The sequence below is a fragment of the Nycticebus coucang genome, chromosome 19 (assembly GCF_027406575.1).
Source record: "Nycticebus coucang isolate mNycCou1 chromosome 19, mNycCou1.pri, whole genome shotgun sequence".
Classification (NCBI taxonomy): Eukaryota; Metazoa; Chordata; class Mammalia; order Primates; family Lorisidae; genus Nycticebus; species Nycticebus coucang.
In genome coordinates this window covers 46,005,185-46,032,607 of record NC_069798.1, presented here as the reverse complement: position 1 = coordinate 46,032,607, position 27,423 = coordinate 46,005,185, and the positions used below count along the sequence as shown (strand labels likewise).

The window sequence follows — 27,423 nt, the reverse complement described above, 5'->3', positions numbered from 1 at the left end:
TGTGGACAAACTCTGAGCTGGCAGCCCTAATCCTAAAAAGAGACATGCTGCAGAAGAAGGGAGCATGGCAGAAGTGTCTTACTGCACAGTGAAATAAGCCTGAAGATTTGTTTTCTTCCCCAGCCTATGGCAGACGGTTGTTGGACAGACTTGTCAGGCCTGGAAAGGGTGAGTGTCGTAGCTTTAGCATTATGAATTGACATTGACCCATTGTGATGTGAGTTGTATTACAGTACTTGGTGTATATATATAAATCTCATATCCAATTTTTGCAACTATGAAAGGATGGAAGTTCTGTTGCCTCTGCTTTACATAATTGAGAACTGGAACCCAGAGGATAAGGTCACACAGCTAGGAAGCAGCTGAACTAGAATTTGGATCGCTGACATGTAACCTCACACTCTGCTCCTCCAAGCATGTTTTGATGTTCTCTGTTCTTAAATTTATAGAGGATCTATGAAGGATCATAGTGGCCACTGTTTCAAAGCAGAGAACAGGTTATGTTCGGAGGTAAAGCTTGCATTCTGTCCTTGGTTTTGCTCTTGAAGTAGAGAGAGGAGGTATTGGCATACTTGGGAAGGAGGAAGAGAACAGGAAATGGGGTATGTTTTTCCAGTGCCCACGGTGGAAGCAGGAGCCCCTTTCAATAAAGAATCCTGCAAACTATCATTTGGGAAAAAATAGCACTTGTAGGGGAAACTGCAGGTATGAAACTAGAAACGTTCTCTTCATAAAAAATTGAGGCACAGATCTGATTGTAGACGGTGGTTGGTGTGGTGTTCGGCTTGCTGAATAATTACAGTGATTCATAATTCACGCAGAGAGTGTGTTTGGAAGTCCAGTATTGCTACAATTAATAGAGGAGAGGTGGTTTTCCCCTGCTGTTTTGAAACTTGTGAAATGTCACATTATCACCTCCTGTCATGGTGACAAATAAGCTTTTGCACTGATCTCAGTACTGTAGCCAGCTAAATGCTTTCAAAGTGCCTGTTACCCCATAGGTTTTTGAGCTACGAATGCTTTTAAGGCACCATTCAGCCTACCTTGCTATCAAAGAATAATAATACTTATGATGATGACTTCACTCCAGGAAGTGCAAAGCACTATGCCAAGTGCCATACCAAGATTTAAATACTTGGGGCCTGTGTCAGAAAGGAGGGTTGTTTGGTGGGTGTTTCTAGAAGATAAAGGGGACTTAGTACCTAATTATAGATCTCTAATTTTGGATGTGTTTGGGGCCATTTCTGACAAGAATTTGGCTGCCTATCATATAGTCCTACTGGTATGCCCAAGAACTGCTTGTATAAATCACACTTGAACGGAGTAGAATATCTCCTCTTAGTAGCTAAAGCCTGGGAATGAAAGGCAAAGAACTTTGGAGGATTGGAGCCTGCAGCCCGAGTTTTATTAGATGGTTTTAGGATTAAGACTCCTCTTCAGGCCTGAGTTCCTATGCATTGCAGTCTGTAATTCCATGCAATTAGTGACTAATGGTAATTAATGTGGGGCTTTGCTTTTGTAAAGTGCCATGACCATGTGCCATCTCATTCGATGTTTACCACAAGCCCCCTAAAGCAGAACATGGTTCATGTCCACTAGTTGTGAGAATTGAAGGTTGGAAGAAGCTTACCCCACATTCCACAGCTGGAGCAAGGTAGGTGTGGGCCAGAGCTTTTCCTGCCACTGAACTGCTCGGCTTGGGCTAAATGACTCCTGGAGTTCCCAGATGGCAGAGAGGGAGGGTCTGCCAGAAGCAGATGGACTTGAACAGAGGAGCTCAGTTAGGGTGCAAAAGTCAAAAGGGAAACTGTATTCAGCCCTGACAGAGATGACTTCAGGAGACCTCAGACATTTTCTACTGGCAGTGCACATCATCACTTTGTAAAATGTCTTCTGCAAACTTGAGCAGATAAGCAACAGCTAGGGAAGAGTTGGTGGCATCCTATGTAGACAGTTTTGTTGGTATATCTGCACTATAACTGGCTCGCAGAGTATTTTTCACGGGTGTTATAATTCAGGCCTGGTGTTCATGCTTAAACAATGTACCTGCTGAGGGTGCTTCTAATTCCTGATTTCTGCCATCGCCGCCACCAGTTTAGGTAGTGTGGACACTGCTGGTTCTCATCCTCCGTGGCTCTTTCTGAAAGGAGGCTTTGCTGATGTCTGGAAAGGCCTCTAGAGCCACAAAGGAGAGCTGTTTGTGTAGTCTCAGGTAACTTCCAGAAGCTACACATATTGTCCAGATTTCCCTCTGGAAGCCCCTGAGGAAGTGTCCTGGTATAAGTCTTCTCCATGGACTGCCATCCGCCTGATTCTGTAGGGCAGCAGGAGCGTTTTCCCCTCATCGAAGAAAACTTAGTCCTAGTGCCTTCTGCTAGCTAATAGTTAACTACAGAGAGTTCTGCTTTGAGTAAGTTCTTGAAAAAGTCACAGGAGGCTCTTTAAAAAAAATGTTGATGTATTTTAACTTTACTCCCAGTATTAACTGATGTTTCTTAATTGGATCACTAGGTAGCTGACAGCTGATTCTACCCAGCTTCCTGGCGGCCTGCCTGGCCCTCAACCTTGCTGTGGTTGCATTGGTGTTTCTGAGGAGCTAATTCAGTGCAGGCTATACTGAATGTGCTGAGTAGTCAGATGTGGGAGCTAGAGAGCTCTGGACTGCACCTCTCCTGTACCCTCCTGGGAGGGATTTAAAGGAAGATGGGGGCGGGGAGAGGGTCATTGGAAAAAAATAAATCAGCTTGGTTTTTGTTTTTCTGCTTCATTTCATGTTCATAATAGAAAACTCAAAAGCTTTTTTTTTTTTTTTTTTTTTTAAACTGTCACCCTGGGTAGAGTGCTGTGGCATTACAGCTTATAGCAACCTCAAACTCTTGGGCTCAAGCAATCCTCTTGCCTCAGCCTCCCAATTGTCTGGGACTACAGGCACCAGCCACCATGCTTGTCTAGTTTTTCTATTTTTAGTAGAGATGGGGTCTTACTCTTGCTCAGGCTGGTCTCGAACGCCTGAGCTCGAGCAGTCCACCCACCTCAGGCTCCCAGAATGACAAAGCCTTTCTAACTTTTCCTACTGGCAGAAGCTCCTGTACAGTTTTCCTCATTATTTGCTTTAGAGATGGAAGGTAGAGAGTATTTGGATTTGGTACTCTTTAAAGGGAATGGGTTTGGGAGCCAGATTCCTGCCTGTGCTCAGAGTTCAGTCCTGCTACTCATCTTTCGGGCAAGTAACTGCACCTCTTCATGCTCCAGCTTCCTCCTCTGCAAAACCGAGATGGCGTCTTAGAGAGCGGAGGGAAGGACAGGTGTTTCTATATAAAAGGCACTAGGAAATGAGCTGGCAATGGTGAGGTCTGAATGAGGTTGGTACCAGATCTCTGATGTTAGCCTGCTAGTGGATCATGTGTCCGTGTGCCCTAATGCAGAATAAAGGAGGAGAGCTCTGCTAACCGAAGTTGACTTCCTGTTTCCTTTCTTGGCGCATATATGGTGTCTTAGCTACATTGCTGTGCATGACGTAATTAACATATCTTGTCCATTAGAGCTCCCTTGAGACAGGGATGCCCTGAGTTTTGTAGTATGTGTGCTGTTTGGGGCAGTGTTTGCTGGCATGTATGGATTGTAACTGGGACTTTGAGCTCTGGCTCCAGGAATTGCCCTACTGGGAGGTACTTCCCCTCCCCAGAATCCTGGTCAGGCCCAGCCTCTCATCCATCCATCTAACTATTGTCAGCCCCTAACTCCTCTACTGTGGGCCCAGGCGTGGGTGTGTCCCCTCATGTCACTCAGTGTTCCCTGCCACCCTATTGTACCTGAGCGAGCTGTGACAGCCATGGTGTTCAGTAGTGATTCATCGCTGAGATTTAGTAAGCTGTTTATCTGGGGCTTTAATTAGGCCCTGGGTGTGTTTTATGGAGGTGATCCTCTGTAGGTGTTGTCAATAAAAAGCCTGCTTTTCCAGAGGCCTGTGGCTGATTGGGTACTTAGAAGCTTCACACCAAGGCAGTTTCTCTCCCCTCGGCCACTTTCCTTTAGTGTTCTTTCACATTTTATCCTCATAGTTCTTCTGGTGCTCATCTTACAGAGAGGGGACCTGAGGCCTAGAGGAGTTGAGTAACAGCTGTGGAAACGGAAGATCTCAGATTCTTGGGCACTGGCAGGTGGCCTACCCCCATCTCCCACTGTGAGCCTTTCGGCCTTTGTACCTGGGCAGGGTGTGGACCTGCTCTCTGAGCTGTTGATGAAATCGAAGGGATGGGAGTCTTCAGTTCCCAAAGGCTCACTGAGCCCCTACACTGCCATCTCACATCTCCTGGACAGGTGCAGCACCACCCCGCTGGCTTCCCGGGCTCTGGCCTTTTCCACGCCATCTGTATGGGATCACTTTCCCTAAAACTCTGCTTCTGTGTGGTTCACAAAACCACAGGCATCCCATCTGCCTGTGTGTGGGGGTCACATTCAGGATCCAATCAGCTGTCCTCATGAACCCATTCTGTCTCACAGTGCTCATCTGTTTGCCCCTCTTCCCCTCTAAGACCTCTTCTCATGGCCTTCCTCTTCCCTTATGTCCTCATACCTTATCTTTTAGTTTCTTTGACTTCTGGAGTCTTTCCCCTCCTTTTCTCATTAACCCTATTAGTAAGGGTTCTCTAGAGAAAGAACTAATAAAAAATGAGTATATACATATTTCCTGTCTATTATGGGATTGGCTCACATGATTATGGAGACAAGTCCAAGATCTGCAGGATGGGTTGGCAAGCTGGAGACCCAGGATCGCTGATGGTGCAGTTCTAGTCTGAGTCCAGAGACCTAAGAGCCAGCAGGGTAAGTTCCAAAAGTCAGCAGGCTTGAGCCCCAGAAAGAGCGAATGTTTCAGTTTGAGTTTGAAGGCAGAAGGAAGAAAAAGAAAGCCCATGTCCCAGCTCAGCCAGGCAGAGTTCCCTCTTACCCAGCCCTTATGTTCTGTTAGTACTTCAACTGATTGGATGAGGCTCACCCAAGTGGGCAGGGTGATCTATTTGATGCAGTCCACCATTTCAGATGTTTATTGCATCCAGAAACACCTCCATGGACAAACCCAGAATTATACTTGGCCAAATGTCTGGGCACCCTATGGCCCGATGAAGTTGATATATAAAATTGATTGTCCTAGGAAATAATCTTTAAAGCTCCTCTGAACTCCCACCTGCTCCATGAAGTTCCCTGATTACCTCACTGACTGGCGTGGCAGATTCCTCTACTACTTGTTGGCTGCACCAGTGCTCAGCAGTTAATGGTACCTGCCCCTCCCTCGTTCCCTAATTACTTCTGCTGAGTGCCTCTGGCAGGTGTGCAGGACAGAACCACAAGTTTGGCCACTCCTGTCTTTTGTGGCATATTGTGCTGAGTCCCCAGTGGGTGCTCAATAAAAGCCTGTTCTTTTAACTCAACTTCCTGTTGAAGTGAAGGGTATTGTATTTGGCTGCTGTTCAAGATCAAGGTGATGGCTATGGGAACATGGGGTCTTGCTTCCTTCAGGCATCAGAACAAATGGTAACCAATATCTGGTATGTAGTAGGTACTCAAATATCCTTGATATTCATCAAATGCTTTTGAATTAAGTCCCACAATGTGGTAAGGAGAGCAGTGGACTCCAAGTAGCCACATAACCACAAGCATCTTGTTCCTCTTCCTGCTTCAGTTTCCATTGTTAGATGGGGATGGTTGGCCTGCTCTGCCTGACTCTTGGGCCTAATGAGGATGAAGTAAGGTAATGATAATGATAATGCTTTATTACATATAGCAAGGATTGTTCTAAAAGTGCTTTCTATATGTCCACTCAATTTCATAACCCTATGTTGTATTTTTTTCCACTTTGCAAAGTGGGGGACTGACATCCATAGGGATTTATTAACTTGCTTGAGGTTCCAAAGTCAGATAGTGGGGCTGGGACTCAAACCCAGGTAGTCTGGTTGCACGGTGCATGCTCTTAACCACTGTGTGTGCTGTAAGATGGTGACAGTGCAGTGGAGACTCAGCTTGCTCTGTTCTCTCCCAGGAGATCAAGGGTGCTGAGCAGGTCCTGGACATGATTCATGCATGAGTGCTGTCCACTGGGGACTTTGCCAGAGCCTGGACTGCATGTGAATTGAGAGCAGGAATGTGTGCAAGCTCCTGACTTGTCAAGGCCTTTGCTCACCAGAGTGACATGTTGGATTTGCTATAGACATTTCAGGCAGCTCAGGATTCTGCAGCTTCCTGGTGACTTTGCTCTGACCCCCTGAGGGTTCCCTGGGATTTGCCCTCTTAGCTCTCTGTTCTTCATCTTGTGGATCTGCTTTGATTGTAATTAAACGATGGCTGATGTCTGTCTCCTAGTGAGGTGCGGGCGCTGTTGGGATGGGTGGGAGGCTGCTTGGTTTGCTGCATGTCTAGCACTTGGTGTGGTGTCTGCTCTGTTCAGGAGCCACATCCGAGCCTGAGCATCCTAGTTAAAGGACCTGCCTCCGAGGGCTGTTCTGTTTTCAATGGGGTGAACGACACATAAAATTTACCATGTTGACCTTTCAAGAATTTAATTGTGGTTAAGATATATGTGACAAAGTTTAGCATCTTAACCGTACTTTCGTCATTTTCATATTGTTGGGCAACCATCACTGCCACCCGTCTCCGGAGCTTTTTCATCCCAAATGGAAGCTCTGTCCCCATTAAACATGAACTTCCTATTTCTCTTTCTCTTGGCTGCTGGGCAACCGCTATTCCACTTCTGTCTCAAGGGATTTCCTCTTCTAGGTCTCAATATAAACAGAGACTAGCGTAATGTCCTCCAGGTTCACGTGTGGGTAGCATGTGGCTTTTTCAGGCTGAATAATATTTCATTATATGGATATACCATTTGCTCATCTGTTAGTGGGCGTTTGGGTTGTTTCTACTTTTTGGCTGTTGTGAATAACCTTGCCGTGAATGTTGGTGTACAAGTGTCTGTTGTATCCCTGCTCCCGATTCTTTCAGGGATGTACTAATAAGTGGAGTTGCTGAATCATAGGGTTATTTTGAAGATTAACCTAATATTTGAAAAGCTTTTCCCACAATAATGACACATAGCAAGCGCTCTGAGTATTTGTTAAAAATAAAACTTTTAGCATCTGATGCATTCCTTAAAACTTAATGTCTTTGTCAGTGTAATATAGAAAGATGGATGGTATAGTAGTAGTGCCCTCTGAGAAGGAGAAGCTGTGAAAGTGACTTTGTGTTCCCTCTGACCTCACCCAAGTGCCTGGGGTGCCCATGCCAGGCCTGCACTGCTACAGGGATGGGTTCCACATGGGGGCCACCTGTGGCAGCTCCCTCGGGCAGCCCCCTCCAACCTCAGATCATGGGACTAGGAGCACCCAGGCTGGGGGTGGGAGTTGAGGAGGGCTTGGTTTCTGAAGGCCCCTACTCCAGCTGCTCGCATCTGGTTTCCAGACTGCAGTCCCTTTATGGAGCTCTGTAACCTTGCTCTGTCCTCTCCCAGGCTGGGAAAATTGAAGTGGGGCCTCCTAATACTTGTGTGGATGTCTGCAATTTAATAAGGGCAGTGTAACATTCCTGAAATCTTTTTAATTAAAGTTTATCCTGAGAAATAGCATAACCATTCAAAACAATCAAGAGGCAGGAGAGATGCCAAATGCAAACAGTGACGTGCTAATGATGGGAAGGACGCTCTGGTGAAGATTTGACACTCTGCTCATAGCTTTATGCATATTCTAGGTTGGGGATTTGCACAGGGATTCTCTGCAGTTCACACATGTCTTTCCTTTAGGTTTCAAAGCATTTTCTGGTTACCATCCTATTTTTTGATAGAATTTTTTTTTCACTCTCTAACATCTACTTGAATAGAGTTGAGGTAGAAAGACAATCACACTTTCCCATGCCGATGGCTCCTGTAATGGAAATGCCACCACTCTGTGACTTGATGAAGAATGTAACATCTTGAGTCTGGGAAAAGGTGCTCCAGCCTCCCCTTTGGGAATGCGTGTCTGTTCAACTAAAGAAATCACATTATGATGATGTTTTAGCACTGTGTTTTGTAAAACTCTTAACTCATGGCTTTACCATGAAGTCTATAAAGCTTTGAGAATAAAATGTTCAGTTGCCAGAACCTCTCCACACGATCAAAACCCAGTGAGGCAGTTTGTCATAGATAGGTCTGGTATTTACACACAGGATTCAAGGACATTTTGTGCTAATCATAGAATATAGTGTCACTTAACAGGGAATTCAATCAGATTTACTAACTGGAGCAAAAGCACAAATAGTGCATTATGGTGGAAATGGTTTTATTTATAAGTACACAGTTATGGGCCTAATAGCAGTCACTCAGATGACTAAGCTTTGAATGGGAGAAAAACATTCCGTGGATGGCAAGTGTCTTGGAATTGTATATACACAGACTGTGGTTGATGTGAATAATCCACTAGGGCTATAAGATGTATGAGGACAGGGAACCAGAATCGAGTCTGGTGCCTGAGGCATAGCAGGCTTCCAGTAGGTCTCTGAACAATGACCGCATAGTGAAACATTATGTTTTTTTTTTAAATTGAAAAATATTTTCTTGTAGGGACTTTAAAATCTCTTAAAATTGAGGTGATACTCCCATAATATAATACAGAATTGCCCATTTTACAGTGTTATAACTCGGTGGAATTCAGTACATTGAGTGTTGCATAACCACTACCTCTGTCTAATTCCCAAACATTTTCATTATTCACAAAGGAGACCTGTACCCATTTCTCCCTCCTGTTGGCACTGGGCAGTGACTATTCTATCTGTTCTGAATATTTCATATAAATAGAACCATCTCATATGTGACCCTTTGTGTGTAGCTTCTAACTGACCATATTTTTGAGACTCACCCACACTGTAGGATGTATGAGAACTTTTTCTTTTTTATGGATTATACTCAGTTGCATGAGTATGCCACATTTTATTTATCCATTCCTTAGCTGATAAGTATTTGGGTTGTTTCCAACTTTCATCAACAGTGAAGAGTGCTGTGAAGAATGTTTGTGGAAAAGTATTCTTCTGGGTATATACCTAGCAGTAGAATTGCTAGATGTATGATAATTCTATGTTCACCTTTTTTGAGGTGGCACAAGTTTGCCACAGCAGCCACACCCTTTGACATTTGTATCAGCAGTGTCTAGGGATTCCAGTTTCTCCACACTTTTGCTCATGCTTGTTATTTTCTGATATTTTACCCCCTCTGGCCATCCTGGTGGGTATCACATGATGTATCACTGTGGTTTTGGTTTGTATTTCAGGGTTCTGTTTTCAAATTCAGCAACACCAGGGAAGAACCACATTTTTCCTCCTAGGGCATTTCTCTTCTGTACTAGACAGAGTGGCTTTTAAGGTGAAGTTTGTGCAATTGGGAGAAGATGTGGTTTGCTGATGAGGCATACACTTAATGATTTTCACTTCTGTCCAGTATTCTGGTGCTTTCTGCACCTCATGTTTACTTCTCATGCCAGCCTGCTCTTTACGTGAGGAAACAGACCTAGAGATTAGATTGTGTGCTTGAGGTTACATTATCTGAACTTAAGATCTGGAAGGGACAGCTGTGCAGGATGTAGAATAAAGGCCAAGTAGGTACAGCAGGGGTGCACAGTCGGGCTGACGGTGCCACCGTGGGGGCTCAGAAGGCTTTGTGAAGGTTCGTGGAAGAAAGGAAAGGGAACTCTCAGGACAGAATGGTTTCACAGAGGAGGGGCCCAGACCGGACCCAGGGGAACTTGAGAAACGGGGGATGTGGGGAAGCCTTTCAGGTATGGGGAAGTGGTGTTTGTAAAAGACCCAGCAGGGAGAAGGTGCAACTAAACTGGCGGTGAGTTGCTGGACTTGATGACTTTTGGGCTGGAGGGCAGGGTACAGGGGGACAGAAGAGATCTTCAGTTCACTAGCTTGAGAGTCCAACCTAGAAGCTCCTAGAACATTTGAGGCCTTTTAAAGCAGTGAATGGGTCAGTTTTTACCATCTGTCAGCTGACCAGGAGGAGTAGCAGTGTCCATCACTACTCTTGTGAAGGTAGCCTGACCTGGGAGGTGGGGATAAAGTAGTAGGGGAGACTCCCCTAAAAAGCAGAGCAGCAGCCCCTTACCCTGGCGCAAAGCATCCTTCACCCCCAAGCCAAGCAGGGATTATCATTTCCTTTTTACGGAGGAAACCTGAGGGTGAGCTACTATGTGACCTGCTTAAGGTCAGGCAGCTTACTTAGAGGGTCAGGCTGGACCAAGCAGGGTCACTGTGCCACTCTTCCCTAGGTGGAGAGTGGTGAGGGATGGTAGAATATTGCTCCGGATAGCTTTGACAGCCTTTTACTACCCCACTTCCTTCCATATCTCACCTCCAGTGAGGCAGCCAAAGGGGTTCAGAATATACATGTAGGTGCTAGAAACCTGTGACTCTGAGTGGCAAGTGGCCTTTGCCTTCAAACCTCACTCAAGTCTCCCACGTGTAGACTCAGGATGCTCATTTGGGGGAAGAATGCTGATGGTGAAGGTCATGAAAACCAGTTCAGATGTTCTGCTCTGGCTCCAAAAAGGAATGAAAATAAAACCACTGCTCAATAAGTTTTTGTTCCTTCTCCCTAGATCATAAATGTTGAAGCGGGTTGCTTAAATACTTAAGTTTGCAAGTGCACACGTGTTTTTTGTGCAGCATATGGTGTTGCTTCTGTTTCCTACCTTTTTTAGCTGTCCCCATGCTGGAAGCTAGATTTCTTAAAAGAATGACTTTGAAAGGCAAACCCAGCTTTCCACTTTGGGGCTATGAGGAGGCTGCCCTTTTGCCCCTCCCTTGGTTCTAGGCCACCGTGGGGGTGGGTCTAGCTAGCTCACTTATAAAATATTCATACTTATTAGAAAGTATTCAAAACCAGCTAAAATTTTTTCCTTTATTGGCAAGATTCCCTTTAGCTAATCTTATTTTCTTTTAAAACTTTTTGTGGCGGGCTCACACTTATAATCCTAGCACTCTGGGAGGCCGAGGTGGGTGGATTGCGTGAGCTTTCAAGAGATCAAGATAAGCCTGAGCAAGAGTGAGACCCTGTCTCTACTAAAAAAAAAAAAAGAAAGAAAAATCAGCCAGGTGTGGTGGCACATGCCTGTAGTCTCAGCTACTAGGGAGGCTGAGGCAAGAGGATGACCTAAGCCCCGGAGTTTAAGGTTGCTGTGAGCTAGGCTGATACCATGGCATTCTAGCCAATTGTGACAGAATGAGACTATCTCCAAAATAAATAAAATTTTCTGTGAAGCCTTGGAAAAATTCTTGAAAAAGAACAGAAGTGCAGTTCAGTGATGGGGTGCCTGGTGAACAACTCAGGTTGATTTGTTTTTTTCCCTTCAGTACATTTCTCCCTTATAGGAGAAAAGGTGATGCGCAAATTCTCCAGCTGGAGATGAAGCTAACAAGTTCTTGCTGCTTAGACTCTAGGACTTTGAACAAGCTCCTGAATCTGATTCTTTCTCACCTTCAGAGTGAAAAGATTGTCCTTCCCCACTGAGTCTCTCAATGACCCTGTCATGCGAACTGGATGGACCATTGAACATAAAATTTGTACAGCCCACAAGATTACTGTCTGCAGCAACAGTAATCTCTGAATCCACAGACAAAACATTGAGAGAGGTGGAATGCAGCTGCTGGTGAAGTGTGTGAGGAGAGAAAATAGAATTTGTCCAGGATTAAAAATATTAAGCTGAAAGATGTGAAGCCTATTGGATAACTCTGCTGCTCAGAGTTATGTTTGAAATCAGTACAAATGCAGCCCTGGGGTCCCCTCTGCTCTGTAGTAGGGTGGGGTCCTACTCACAGAGGGTGCTCCATGGCAGGGTCAGCATCACCCAGGAGCTGGTTAAAAACCCAGATTCCTGGGCCCTGCCTCGTACCTGCAGAACTGGAGGAGGTGGGGACTAACCTAGGAATCTCTTTTCATAAGCCCTTCATGTGATTCTTCCACATATGAAAATGGAAGAAGCTGTATTCTAAAAGCCTAGAATTTGAGGTCTTGGGGATCATTTCATTTTGTAGGAAGGTGGACGGTTCACTCAGGCTTTCTTGGTGGGTTAATATCTGAGCTGTAGCCTCGGCTCGTGCTGTTCCTAGTGTGGTCCATGACTGGCAACACACACTGGCACCTGAGAGCTCATTAGAATTGTAGGTCTCACCTCAGATCTGTGAGGATTTCTGGGAGTGTGGCCCGGCACTCTGATACAGCATACTGCCCTGGAGAGTCTAAAACTTGGGCTCATGTGTGACCTGCTCACCTCGGCTCCCAGCTCTTCGGAAAGACACTCATTTGAAGTTACTGAAGGCTGTGACCACCTCTTTCTGAAGCCATTAGGATGGCGTGCTTTCCCTGTAAATCTCATCTACAGACTTGCTTTCCTAGCTAGCAGCAGCCACATGATCAGCTGGTCCTGTGATGACCGGCTGCCCCGGTTTGCCAGCCTTTCACAGCCGAACCAGGGAAGTTCTGGTCAAACTGGGACAGTTGGTTGTGCTGGCTAGGTCTCAGGGTTTAAAAAAAATAAAAATAGTATCCTACTGAGTTGCAATCATTTGACAGGCATTTTCTTGATTGCATTGGGTAGAGGCGGCTGAGGCGCTAATAAAAAAGGCCATTTTCATTAGGCCTGCAGTGGTAATGTGGCCGTCATCCCCTTGAATCCAGTATCGTTCCTTTTACTTCCATAGGAAACCTGGTGTGGGGAGGAGATGGGCAGCCCAGTGTTAATCTCGGCTCCTTTTGTACAGTAAGTGCTTACTGTACAATACAGGTTGTAAGCCCCTTGGGTGTGAGGATGAAGGCCCACGTGGTGGTGATATTATATAAGCCAGAGAGACCAGTTCTGTGGGCTCCAGCCTGAGGCAGGAGGAGTCCGAAAGAGGAAGGGATGTTTTTAGTAACAAAATCATTCCCGTTTGTGAGCTGAAGCTGGGAAGCTGTTTGGGCCTTTGCTGAGTGTAGCTTTTCTTTCTCATGCTCTGCTGGGTGTGCTGGTGCCCATGGACAGAGAATAATGGCCCTGTTTTATTCATGCAGTCACTTTTTTTCCCTGGGCTTTTCAGAACATTTAAGGAACATGTAGGTATTTCTAATTTATTCTATCTTATAAGTTATAAGTTTTGCCTCTACAGAGGAAGAAAACCAGACTCCTGGGGGAGAAAGGGAGTGATGGTATGGTGCAGGGGTCCTCAAACTACGGCCCACAGGCCACATGAGGCGGTGTGATTGTATTTGTTCCCATTTTGTTTTTTTATTTCAAAATAAGATATGTGCAGTTTGCATAGGAATTTGTTCATAGTTTGTTTTTTTTTTTTTAAACTATAGTCCAGCCCTCCAGCGGTCTGAGGGACAGTGAACTGGCCCCCGGTTTAAAAAGTTTGAGGACCTGGGGGTGGCGCCTGTGGCTCAAGGAGTAGGGCGCCGGTCCCATATGCCGGAGGTGGCGGGTTCAAACCCAGCCCCAGCCAAAAAAAAAAAAAAAAAAAAAAAAGTTTGAGGACCTCTGGATGGTGCATCAAATTATATAATTCAAAATTAAAAAATTTTGTTATTGGTGTCTAATGGAGCTGATTCTTGTGTTGTGCTGTGCTGAGAGATCACAGGCCTGTTCCCTGTGCATTAAAAGGCTGGCAGTGCTTCCCTGGGTCTCAGGTACCTGGCTCACAAAGGTGTGGAGTGTTAGGCTTTCCTGGAAAGGCTTTGTAGAAATAAGCCCAGAGAGTTTAGGATTCCCAGGCATGCTGTTCTTCATGGGAATTTGTTTCTTCGACAGACATATTCATAGATGTGTACTGCTGTCCCTTGCTCTTTATAAGACCTTGGTCACAATCATACTCAAGTTTCTTTTTTAAATCCCCCAAATGGGAGCCAAAGAATAAATCATGTATCATCTAGGGTATTTTTGAAATGAGAGGCCAAATACACAGATGAGTGCTCAGAGATGACTTACTATCAAAGAAAGTAAGACTAATGTTCATCTCTTAACAAAATGCCAAGTACTGCTTAATGGCACTTACCAAATGCTGTGACAGTGTGTTATTTATTGTCCAAGCTAGGTGCATGGGGCTTGTGTGTGAAATACCTTCAGAGCTAATGGATATCGCATACATTCACACTCTGTTGTTGACTTTGTCCCTTTTTTTGTACCTCTGTGGTTCTGAGACTTGAGGGTGTATCAGAATTTGCCCAGAGGGCTTGTTAAACAGACTCTCAAGTCCTACCTCCAAGACATCTGATTCAGTTGGTCTGGGGAGGGGCCCGAGAGTGTGTCTGTCTAACCAGCTCCCAAGTGAAGCTGACGCAGCTGAGAACCCCTATTGGAATTGGAGTGAGAGTTGAGCCTCCTGAAGGCCTGGTCTGTCTTGTTCATCCTCCTCCTCCCACTGTGTTAATAGAGCATCTGATACTATAGAGAACTCAAATGCAGCAGGTCATTGTTTGGACTTAAGTTTGAAGCTGTATCTTACTATAGAAGTGAGTAATTGCAGCTTGGGTCAATGAAATCATACCAGTGTCCTGGCAAAACTGCTGCTCAGCTCATGCCTGAGATTTCCTATTTTGGCATGTGGGAGACAAGCATCCTCCCCAGATGGTCATGTGATGACAGTGAAGTTTTTCTAAGTACTGATTATAGAGCACTAGGCCGCTGGCTAGAAAATGTGGTGAAGGCTACTCTGCCCCCCAAGCTACCTCCTCTGTACAGCAGAGGGAAGGCTGTTGTGGATTCAGACCTCCCCACATGGCACATGGTGGGGAGCCTGGCAGAGTAAAGTAGCCGTGTCTTTTATGGAGTGACATCAACTGCTTGGTGTCCCATAGCCATGAACTTTGATCTTTTAGGATCACAGCCACATATGGCATAACCAAGTTTCTGTCTAAGATTTTCAGTTTCTGTTTTATTGATGAGCTGTTTTGAACCTTCCTCCAGGAAAACATTAGCCCAACTTATTGGGAAACCAACACAGTTTTTTTTAAGTGTCTTAAGGTCCTGTAGAGATGGGGAGATGGAAGGGAACACAGGTGGGGAGTGAAGGACCATCAGTAATAAATTCTTGCCCTTTGCATCTGTGACTAGTGGCTGCTAGAAATAGTCAGAACCTGCTTGTTCAAAAGTAGGAGAGAAGCTGCTGTTAGAAGAAAGCCCCCCAAACTTCACAGAGTAACATCCTTCACCCCCAAAATCCTCAGTGGAGAAACTCTTTGCTGTGTCTTAAACACCCTCCCTCCCCCTGTTGTGGATTATGGCCAGATGTCTGGTAATGGGGATGGTGGTATAGGCTAGCTGGCTGTAGAATATTCAGTAAGATCCTGCCAATGACCCTAAAGGGGTTAAACAGGCTTCAGTGGTAAACTGTCAGCTCTGTGAGGACAGGGACAGTGATTTAATTTGCCTTTCTAGGAGCTGGCACTGTGTCTGATGATGGTGGGGGCTTCAGTACATGTGTAACAAATGAGCAGGGAAGGGGTCTTGAAACTGCTGACCTCTGCCACATAACACTAGCTGGGTCTATCCTTGACTCGATTCCACAGACACACTTTGCAGATGAGCTACAGGGCTGCTCCTGAGTGTTGTGAGGAGTGGTGGAGGGGCCCTCACAGTGCATTTGAGAAGCTGGAATGTGCCCACAGGGCACAGTGTCCAAATGTTGGCACTGCTGGAACAGGCATTGGTGTAAATGATGGGCAAGTGGAGATTGAGCTGCAGTCACTGAGCGGCTGGCAAATCCTGGGATGAGAAAGGATCCTGACAGCAACTGCAGCTTTGTTCCCTTTCTGGAGATAAAGAAGCTGAGCCTCATAGTGGAAATAGACTTGTCCAAGATCTGGATTCTGCTAGTGGGAGATTCCAGACTAGAACTCAGGTATTCTGGCTTTTCAGTTTTTTCTGCTAACATCCGTGGTTTCCAGATGCTCTCTGGAGCAGCCAGAAGCATGCTGAATGCTGTATATGCCATCTCCCTCGGCTTTGGTCTGCAGGAAGATTCTAGGAATAATCAAGACCTTGGCCAGCACTGATCCCCATCTTAGGCTTCCTTGCAGAGCCAAGCCCAGCTGCATTGGCATCATTTGTCTCCCCCACACCTCTCGGCCTCCCATCCCCCTTGTTGCTCTGCTCCCCAGGCAGAAGGATGTGCTCCTGTGTCTGCTGTGGTCCTGCAGCTCTTTGCCAAGTTCCCTCCAGGGCAGTGTGAGGCTTCGTAGAGAGCTACTTGACACTTTGAACATGCTTGCCCTGCTCACATGTCTGACTTGGGTATGGTTTATATAACTTTATTATATAAACTCGATTCTCACCGAGGCTTACATTATTCCTTAATTGGGAGCCAGCTGCCCTGGGAAGCTGGCTGCCCCTCTGGGCACTTGGAGGACAGCTTGAGTACTCTTTCCCACGATGAGCCTTCCTCAGTGAGACTGAGCAACCTGAAGCTTTGAAAGGGTCTGAGAGCTGTGCCTGAGATTGGATGTTGTCTGGTGTTCCAGCACATGATTTTTCCAGTGATTCATTTTTATTGTATTTCATAGAACACCAGGCTGCGATAGATTGGAAATTTAATAGTCTTCACACCATAGAGTTCAAAAGGCCTGTCGTCCAAAGCTCTGCTCTGTATTTGGTAATAGTCATCCCCATGTGTGAAGCACAGGCTTGGTTAGGCTTTATGCTTTAAACGTACTGCTTTATCCTCATGGTGGCCCTAGGAGAGGGATACTGCAGGATCCCTGCTTTACAAATGGGGAATCTGGGTCCTCAGGGTCCAAAACTCCCCAAGAGACAAATAGCTAGGGAGCAGCAACCAGGGGCTGGACATCAGGTCTGCTGCCTCGAGAGCCTGGTCTGCATGGGACCCTGTGTGGCTCAGTGTCTGGAGCCCATCTGGCTCTGGGAGGGGAGGAGCAGCCTGGGGTCAGCAGGTTCAACCCCAAAGCTGAGTGGCCCTGTGCTGTGCTGGCCTTCATGGATTTTTACTCCTCTTCCCCCTGCCTTCCTAGTTTGTGCTTATGGTATATTACGCTGCAGTCAGAAGACAAAATATCAGCAATTGCCACTCATTCTTCTTGAATGAAATTTTTTTCCGTTTATGATGAAATGCTTTTAGCCAAGCCCTGAGGTTTGGGGGAAAATAGTTCCTCATGGAAATGGACTCTGGTGTCTAGTGCCTGCTTATGAAAGACCAGTTGGCACACTTTTCCCTATCCCTCTGTCAGTGTGTGGGGCAGCAGGCCTGGCCTGGCGAGGAATAATTGGGGAGTGGGCAGAATGCCTACTAGGGGTCCATTAGCTGAAGCCTTGGGGCGTGGGTGAGACCTGGGCTTGCTTTTTTTCTTTGGGCATCTGTGATTTGGCTTTGTCTGCATTCTTGACAATTTAAATAGCATACGTTCAGTATTAGACCAACAACATGACATTTTGACCAACTAAATTCTATTAACTCTTTGAATTTAACTTTTGCTGGCCTGTGCCTCAACTTACCTGTAAAACAATACCAACAGCCATTGCCACTTCATATTCACAGTGCTGACACCAAGCTGAATGAAATAATAACCTGATGCTCTGTGTGCTTTAAAGAGAAGAGGCAAAGGACCACAAAACCAAGCTCAGGTGGCAGATTATTTTAATGCTATAACTGGGGCTGTGAGATGGAAGTTTAATCTTTTGAAATCTGATCCCATTTGTTCAGTCTAAGGACTGGACTTGGGAAATCGATAAAATGAGTTAATTGCGTGTTCTTTTTTCCAATTGGTGTGGCAGCTCTTTAGGCTTTGGACAAAAACTAAACTTCCATGCACTTTAAGCTAAAATAGCATTCGAGATGCCTGGGTGATAAGGACAGCAGCCTGAGTCCCTTCCAGAGATGATAACAACCAAAGCCTGATTTGCTCCAGTGAGGGTAACAAAGCCAGAAAGGGCCATGGGTGAGAGAAGACCTTTTAGGGGCTCTCCCTGGTGGAATCTGCTGTGAGAAAGACCCCTGCACTAACTTCAGCCTTGAAGGGCCCTGGAGTACCTATCTTTGGGCAGTTGATGCTTTGGGGACATTCTTTAAAGTATAGAAATGAACTGCAATTCCTTATCTGAGCCTGGTAGTTATTAATACAAGGCCACCTTGATGTTCAGACCTACAGAAAGGGAGATAGCAGATCTCTGACTTGAATAATTAAACCATATCAGAGCAGCATTCCATAACCTGGTGATGAGATTTTTCCCTCTCTTCAGTTGTCCCTCATCTTTAACACAACATAAAATGTAGTCATTTGCCTCCAAATCAGTGGGCCCTGCAGTAAAATTGGCAAACACTACCGCTGCAGCATCACAGGGAGGCATCAGTGACTCTTGGAAGATGAGGCTTTGGATTTTATGTCATAGCACCCTTTGAGATTGCTTTAGGATGACAAGTTTCCTGAGGGCAGGGATTTTTGTCCATTTGTTCACTGTGCCCAGCACTTAGACCGATGCTGAGCACAGAGGTGCTGAGCAAATAATTCTTGAGAGAGTGGATGGGAAGCTACAGAAAATGCCTCCTATTTACATTTGGCAAAGTGGTGGTGGGACAGGGGCAGGTGATGTGAGGAAACAAGTCTTGGGAAATAGCTATTAATTTCCCATGAAGAGAAAATGTTCTGATTATGCATTATTTGTCCATGTAACCTTGTTAGATGGAATGATTTTAAAGTTTAATATGGGTGATAAGCAGGGTATTTGTGACTTGTGTTAATACCTTATTGAAATAAATGACCCGGTTAGTTTTAATACAACATTGTTGTAGTGAAAGTAGAAAGCAGTGATAACAGGTGTTAGGCTGCTGGAAATTGGTTCATAGCATCTTGACAATAGGGATTCAGCCGTCATTGTCGTAACTGACCAGTTATTGAGCTGTGTGCTAGTTTAGGGTCCTTCAGTTAGTTTGTAGAGAGTTCACCGCGGTGGTTGGGAGGTATGTCCATGAGGCCACTGGTGCTAGAAGAGCCTGAGCTGGCTTGGAGTGGCCAGGAAGTTATGCCACAGGATGGTTAACTAGTGTCAGACGTTGTACACAATGCTCAAGGTGGACGCTGATGGTGGTGCTCAGCTAGCCAAGGGGTCAGAGTCTCTGAGCCTGAGAGCACAGGGACCATGTCCATGTGTCTGCCAGTGGAGCCCAGTTTGGTGGGGAGGTGTGTGTGTGGGGAGGGGTGGCCGGGCAGGAGCCTTACCTTTCCCTCTTGATGGGGACATCTCAGTGTCAATTCTGTACTGTGGATGGTTCTGTATTGTCATTGTTGGGTACAGAGGACTCCGTGTTTATTCTTATGACAGTGTTTCTCAGGATGCGGCTGTTGGAGCCTGTGATGCAATTGCTTTAATTGTTATGATTCTGGATTCCTAGACATGTCCCAGCCCTTTGTGTGTGGGGGGACTTTCATTCCTTTCACACTGCCCTTGCTTCATCATTTCCATCCTTCTGCCTCTGTGTTGTCACTTCCTTAGAGGTCACCACTGATGGCTCTCTATAATAGCACTCTTCCTTTTCTCACTTAGTATGTTTCCAAGCCCCCTTAACATGCTCTACTTTCCTTCATAGCAGGTGTCTTTGCATCTGACTTTGCCTTCCCCACCAGAATGTACCTCCACAAGTGCCGTGAACTTGTTTTTTCCTTCTGTCTGTCCCAGTGCTTAGAGCAGTGATTTTCAACTGGTGTTCCGTGGCATACTGGTATACCATGAGAGCATTTTAAGTGTGCTGCAAAAAATATTAAAGATCATTAATTATTTTCAAAAGTTCTAAAGCACAGTAAGTTTAATTTTTTAATTCTTTTTGATCAACATGATTGAAGTGTGCCGTGGAAGTTTAACTATCGGTTCAAGTGCTCCGTGAGATAAAAAGGGCTGAAAAACTCTGGCCTAGAGCCTACCTGGCACACAGTAGATGTGCCATAGGTGTACCACATAAAGGTCTCCAGGTGACTCTTATGCACTCAGATGCCTTATTGGAAGGAGTGGATGAGTTAGTAAGAGACAGGTTCCTGCAGTCGATTAAAGAAATAACGGGGAAAAGCCCAGACTTAGAAATTCCAGTCCTTATGTTCAGTTAATAAACTTAACCTTAATGAGATTTCTTTACCAGCATAAACTGCAGAGAATTTAAGGGCCTTAATAACTACTGGTGATAACTGTAAAACGTTCTGCAAACATTCAGCAATAAAAGTTAACAATAATGGCTGTTATAGATCTTAGTTATGACTGACCCCTTAAGGAAGGTAGAGTTTGTAGCAGGTGCCTGATCCTTTCAAGTTCTGTCTTAACTAAATTAACCCAGAGAACATGCATGGGAGTGAGAGGTGCAGTCTGGAGAATTACTCCAGAGCTTAGAAAGAGGACACAACCCAGAAGGGTCTGTTTTTCTGCCTACTAATTTGTATCATCTTGGAGTTAGGTACATATATTTTTCGAGCTATGACTAACAAGATAATTTATTGCTTAGAGCTCTTTGCAGAGTAGAGACTTCGTAGCTTTAGGAATAGAATTTTTTTCTGCAAGATAATCACAGTTTAACTTTTTATTCCACTTCTCTAGCAAGAAATGCTACACATGAGAAATGATGGTAGCCTAACCTCCAGTGCAGGTCTCACTGCCTGTCTTTCAATTGGTGGTGGTTAAACTGAGGCATCAACATGAGAATAGAAGGCAGAACGTCTTTTCCACTCTAGTAATCTTGGAGCTAATCTGAGTATTGTCCCTTTGTTCTTTTTGCTCATTTGCCATTTCCTTACTTAATGATTGCCACCAAAAATGAAAACCTTGACAGAACTTTACCAGTAAATTCTGTGACATAATTTTGAGGACAAATCTCAATGTTGTAGAAATTTCATCATTATAACCATTTTAAAGTGGCTCTCACATCTGCTGTCAGCTTGTGGTACACTGTGATTGCAGGATAATCATCTTGCATTTTTGTATTTAATGATACATTCTCTAATCTAAATGTGTAGGTGTTTGGCTTTGTGCTTTCCTGCTTTATTTTTAACTTAATTCTGTTTTTCATTTTTAACAGACACATATTCTACACTGCCAAGATCTTTCAGGTGGTGAACAGTCCTAATAAGCTCATCCTGCTCCCCAGCGCATACCACAAACATCTTTGGCAGTTGGTTACTAATGAAGTTCAATTTGGCTTCCTAACTTCATCCTGAGTGAGCCCCATACTTGAGTGTTCTCCGTTTATGGAGTGTGACTGGTTTGAGTGATACTTGTTTAGGGGGAAGGACAGAACACATTTGACTAAAGAAGAGAGGCAGGATGGATTCAGAGCATTGCTTTGGAGTCCTATAGATCTAGGGTCAATCTGGTGTTTTTCAGTAGTGTATACTTGGCAAGGTACATAATTTTGCCAATTAAGTGCTCCACTTTCTTGTGTGAGAGTAAAGATGCTTATACAAATACTTAAGTGCTTGCCACCTGCCCCGCATGCCTAGAGTAAATGGGGGTGGGGCTCTAGATCGCCTGGAGCCATAACATAGTGGGGGAGTCAAATATTGACCAAGTGTTCAGAGCATAGATAGTGTTGTTGCCAGGAGGAGGAGGAAATGAAGCAGAGAAGGGAGATGTGAAAAAGGGTGGTGGTGGGTGATGGTGGAATGTAGTGGAATGGCTACAACAGGAAGTTCCCCTTTTGGCAAAGACGTCCACAGGTGAGGGATAAGCAGTGTTGACTGGGAGTGGAACATTCCAGACGGGGAACAGCAGGTGCCAGGCCTCAGGTGCAGTGGGACTTATGGTTTTGAGGAACTGTGAGGAAGCTTGTGACTGGAGCCAAGTGAAGGGAGGGGTGGAGGGCCTCAAGGCTGCTTGCAAGCAAGTGGTATTCTACTGAGATGAGGAAGCAGTGGGGGATTTTGTGCAGGGCAGTGACGTGATCCGTTTTTGTTTTCACATGGCTTTGGTGTTGTCTTGAGGACTTACACTGGAGTATGAAGGGCAGTGGGCACTGAGCTAAGTAATTCACTGTGATGGTGCTGTTGGTAGGATGAAGGTGGCTTTGTGCATTTAAGCACTGCCACCTTTGGAAAAAAATCATCAATGGACCATTGATGTTGGGGGTGACTGGAAAGCATGTTTTATGGGCCTCTTAAATTTTTCAGGAGGATTTCTCAATGTATGGCTGCGTCTCTTCCTGCTTGGGTGCCTAGCATTTGTGGTTTTTCTTGTTGGTCCCATAACAAATTCTGTTTTCATGGAAAGGTGTGTGGTCTGTCATTTAGACACTGGTCTTGCCTGGGACTAGGTTGTCACATACCCTTTCTTAGGAAATTGATGTTACAAACTTGTGGCTTTTCCAGCCTGGTGGGATGTGTAAAGAGCCTGTGGTGGAAGGAGAGGGAGGGTTTCTAGGGCCTTAAATCACTCAGTGATATTGTGGCTCATCTTGGAACCATCACACTAGTGACTGTATTATCACCAGAGCCTTAGTCAGAGAAGACAAAGTTATAGCACCTGTAGCCATTCAAAACTGGTTGAACCATATTGTGTGAGGAAAGGAGTGGGCAGCCTCACCCAGGTAGCCCCGCTGTAGAGGGGAAGCAGCAGGTGCAGCCTCACCTGGACTGGAGTCATTCAGAGCTGACTGGGGGGACGAGGAGCTTTTGTCTGCATACCTCGGATCCTCGGCAGTAGAGACAGGCCTTTTTTTTTTTTTTTTTTGTCACTGTTTCAGGTGTATCAGCAAATGGCAAGACTTTACTTTTAGGACCTGAGATGACTGTTATGTACCTTGTCATGAAACTCTGGATTGTCAAGGATTCCTATTTATGTGAGGACCATTGGCATAACTTCCTATTCCAGGGCTTTTGTAAAACATGCAGCCAGTTCAGTCTGCCTGGAGAATTTATCATGTTTCTGCTTTGGGTTCTAAAATATCATTGAAATTATGGGGAGTTGATTGATTAATGTTAAAAGCATGGGAGAAATAAGCATCAATATTTAAATACATTGCGGTACAGAACAAACGCTGGCAGTGCGTAGAAACATGAATGTGTTTTTTGTTTTGTTTTGTTTTGCAGTTTTTGGCTGCGGCTGGGGTTGAACCCGCCACCTCCGGCATATGGGGCCGGCGCCCTACTCCTTTGAGCCACAGGTGCCGCCCATGAATGTGTATCTTAATGTGAAATAAGTGAGCCCCAAAATGTAGTTTGTCCTCTAAGAATGACACAGAAGTGGAATCAAACTATGAAACTTTGAGACCATCTCAGGAGTATCTTTTCTGTTTTTTGGATTCTGTGAAGCTGGTCCAAGGCTCTCAGGTTTAGAGACATTGCTCCGTGGATGTGTGGTTTTGGTTGGTGAAAAACAATGGTTTAAGACTCCAGATTATGACATCCTGGCTGCCATATAGCCTTCTCATCTATGTAACTGAGAGCCCCTCCCGCTCCCTTCATCCTGGCTGCCCACCCAGCTCCAGTACCAGAGGCGGCTGCTTACTACTGGGACCACGTGCTTGTGCCTACCTGCTAGTTACTGGCTTGTTTCTTCTTCCAGCTTCATCCTGGTCTGAATTCCTGCCTTGGTTCCCCTTTTTGTATCTCAGTCTGTAGGGAAACAGCTCTCCCAAACCCCTGCTACCAGACGTCCCCATGCACTGCCTCTTCTGGAGTCGTCCTAGTGGCCCCCAGAGTGCTCCATCCCAGCTCTTCCACCTGAGCCCCAGTCTGCCCACAGGTGTTGCTACTCTGGCCTTCTATGATTCCGTGATTGCCAGGGTTTGCTGGGCACTCTGGCAGGGCCAGGATCTCTTGCACATCTGCTTTCAATTTGAAGGTTAGTAAGGGGAGATGCTACTTGTGCAATGCCCATCTGTGTGTTCTCTGGATAAAAGAACTGTCCCCCAGGGCCTTGCACAAGCCTGGTTTGCTGACAGCATGGTAACCTGTCACCACACAGGCTTGAATTTTCACCCCATCACTGTCACCCAGTAGCTCCTTCTCCATGCTGGGGTAGGATGTAAACACTACATGTGCCTTCTGGGTTGCCCTCTTCCCTTTTCTCTGTCACAAAGTAAATGAGGGTGGGGTACCTTCTCTGTTCCTATTTCTGCACATTGTGGGTGCTCAGGTGCCTGCCTGGTTACTATAATCATACATTCCAAGGCGTGTGCCCCTACTTTCATGGACAGCTCGGCATAGACTTCACAGCACACGTGCCCTCCAGCCTGTTGGGTGCTGCTGCTTGCACTTGGCACTGGCTCCAGGAAGGCCTGCCGTGCTGGGAATCCTCCCATTGTGTCTGCTTGCTGGAGTGTGGTGGCCTCTGCATGTTTATCTCTGCTCTCAGCCCCTGTTGGCCCGAGTGTGCACCTCTGAGAAACAAGGGAGATTCAGTCTCTGTTTAGAAGTTTCAAACTGTTTCTGGATCCTTAAAATCTTTGCTGGCCCAGGGGAAATCAGAAATCAAAGCAGAAATCAGAAATCAGAATCAAAGCTTGATTTGCCAAAGCAAATCAAGCAGACTTTGAAGAGATGGAAAGAGGGAAGACACGTTTCTCCATCGCTCCTTTACCTTCCCAAAGCCCCATATTTGTGGGCTCTTGATGATTCTACACAAATGGGGTGTGAGGATTATCCATTGAAGGGTGTCTGTGGATGCATCTGCTCACAGATCCATACCCTTTTGATAGGATTCCTGGAACAGGTGCCTGTGAGGCCAGGTAAAAATACCATAGAGGCAAAACTACAGCATTATGGTAGTAAGCTCAGTGTCGAAAGGTGTAAATTTCTTGTCAGTTTTAAACTTGGGGAAAAGGCTATGAAAGATTTGTATTGATTTAGCTGTAGTGTAAGAGAGCATGGTCTGAAGTGTTATTACTATGAGTGGTATTCGTCATTAATGAGGAACTGGTTCCCTTGGTGAAGGAAAGAAACCTAAGAATGTCTTTCCTGATGCCTGGGCTTTTGACCATTACTCTTCATTCTTAAGAAAGATAAGAACCAATCATGACTCATCCTGCTCCCTCCCCTCCCACCAAGGGAAAAAATATACAAAATTAAAAGGTATCCAGTGTACTCAGTACTATTATGAAACCAACTTACGGTCACTCACACTTTCCTATGAAGAATAGATCTCAACTATGGCTCAGGATGAAGGGGCGAAGAGAGGGGGGAGACCAGATGGAGGGAGGGTGAATGGTGGGATCACACCTGTGGTGCATATTGCAAGGGTACATGTCGGATCTATTAAGTATAGAGTATAAATGTCTTAACAAGTAAATGAGGCCAGGGATATATTAACCAGTACAATGTAAGCATTCCAAATTGTATATGAAATCAGCACATTGTACCCAATAAATGCATTAATGTATACATGATCTACTTTATGATTTAATAAAACAAATTAAAAAGATAAGAACCATCACAAAGATAAGCAATTTAATTATATACTCTTTGCTAAATGTCTGTCTTCTGAGCTAAATTAGTCTTTTAGAATTATTCAGTGAAGAAAAACTTATGACTGTAAACAGATGATCAGATATATTTGAATCAAAAGTATTTTTTTTCAACTGGTACTGTGTTAACTAAAAATGGTATTCCTAGGTTAAATTTAGCATAACTTGTAAATTGTGTTCCAGAATGAAACTGCATGGTTGCTTTCACCATTTGGAACCCCTGTGTGCTTTGTGGCAAATAATTAGAGTCCACCAAATTTCAAAGAGCAGTAGGTAATGTTAGAGTTTGCTTGGTGTTGGACTGAATCTTTGTAAAGAAAAAAAAAAGGGGGGGAGTTAATTAACTCACACTAATGGATTTTTTTAACTATTGTGAGATTGTGAGATACTGATACTAACTTCAGGGGGTGGATGGTGATGAGTTTAGACAAGAACTTTTGCCCATCTCTCCCCAGCTTTCATGGTTTGGGTTGATAGAATCCACATGAAAAAGAAAACTGGTTATAAATGGGGAGACTAAGGTAGGTAGTGACTTAACAAATGGCTAGGCAGCACCCAGATACCCTCAAATTTAGGACCTTTGGGAAACTGAGGTCATGGCTTTGCCAAAATGCTGAGCTGGATGAGCCCACAAAGGAGACCACCTGGCTTGCTGACTAGAAAGGGCCCAGAGCCATGAGCATGGGTGGAGTAAGAGTTGAGGAAGGAGATCAGGGGAGAAGTAGGAAGGAGAGGGCAGAGCCTATTTCAAGAGTATGATAATTCTACCTGCTGATAATATTCAGTCTGTTGGATTAGCCAGTGAAGAAAGAAAGAAAGAAAGACTCCCTCTCATTGCTCTTGGGAGAGGGCAGAAAAGTCTCACATGTGGGATGAGGCTTGGGAGGAGGAACGGAATTTGAGAAACTCTGGGCTGAATGGGATTTTCTAATTCTCTCACTTTGGGAGTCTGGGGGATAAGCTCAAACTCTGCACATGCGGAATGCCTGGTGTTTTATTGTTAATTGGAGGTAGTCATTGGTTCTGGGGTTGAGGGTTCTGTATTTCTAACATGCTCCTGGGTGACTCTGCTACTCCGAGACGGTGGACCCACATGTACATGGTATAGCCAGGTTCTCATTGTTCTGGGCTGGGCAGGACTGGGATGGAGCAGCCTCCCTCATCTCGGGGCAGTTTGCTAATTAGGAAAACCCTTCAGCTGGCCTTTGAGTTCCTGTTCTGTCCCCTTTCCTACATTTGTGTCTTGTCCCTGGGCCTGCGAGGGGCCAGGCCGTTCCGGAAGCTTCTTACTGGTTTCTCCTCTTCTGGATTGTATTCCTGCTGTGAGGTCACTCAATGGTCTGTCTTTCTAGGGCTAAGATATGGAGGGTTTTTTTTTAAATAGTTACTTTTGTTCTTTATATATGGCAAGGAAGATTGCCTCTGACTTGAAGATGTGGTACAGAGATGTTATGGTCTAGGACTCAGGGATGCCTAACTGTTTCCTCAGCTTTATTTTGAGGGTAAGTTGATAAATAAAAATTGCATTTCAAGTGTACACCTTAATGTTTTGATATACCTTGTAAAATGACCACCACAGTCAAGCTAACACATCCGTTACCTTATATAGTTACTTTTTTGGGAGGCTCTCTGGTGAGAACGTGTGCGGTCTACACTCTTAGCAAACTTCAAGTGTACAATAGTGTCGCTAACTGTAGTCACCATGCCGTGTTAAATTCACAAAATTTTCTCATAGCAAAGTTCATCTGATGGCTTCGCATCACAATTCTATCAAATCTTCAAAGAGCTTATACCCATACTGCAGAAACTATTCCAAAAAATTGAGGAGGAAGGAATCTTTCCCAATACCTTCTATGAAGCAAATATCACCCTGATACCAAAACCAGGAAAAGATCCAACCAAAAAAGAGTACAGACCAGTTTCTCTAATGAATATAAATGCAAAAATTCTCAATAAGATCCTAGTGAATATATTACAGCTTATCATTAA

General features: G+C 45.0%; 1 protein-coding gene and 1 pseudogene across 2 annotated transcripts in view; one reads left to right on the top strand and one right to left on the bottom strand.

The window, feature by feature from the left end:
- The window catches only part of MYO5B (myosin VB), a 341,703-nt gene that overhangs the window by 69,459 nt on the left and 244,821 nt on the right, over positions 1-27,423 (top strand). The window lies entirely within an intron of this gene.
- The window catches only part of LOC128572110 (kinesin-like protein KIF11), a 35,647-nt pseudogene that overhangs the window by 2,970 nt on the left and 5,254 nt on the right, over positions 1-27,423 (bottom strand).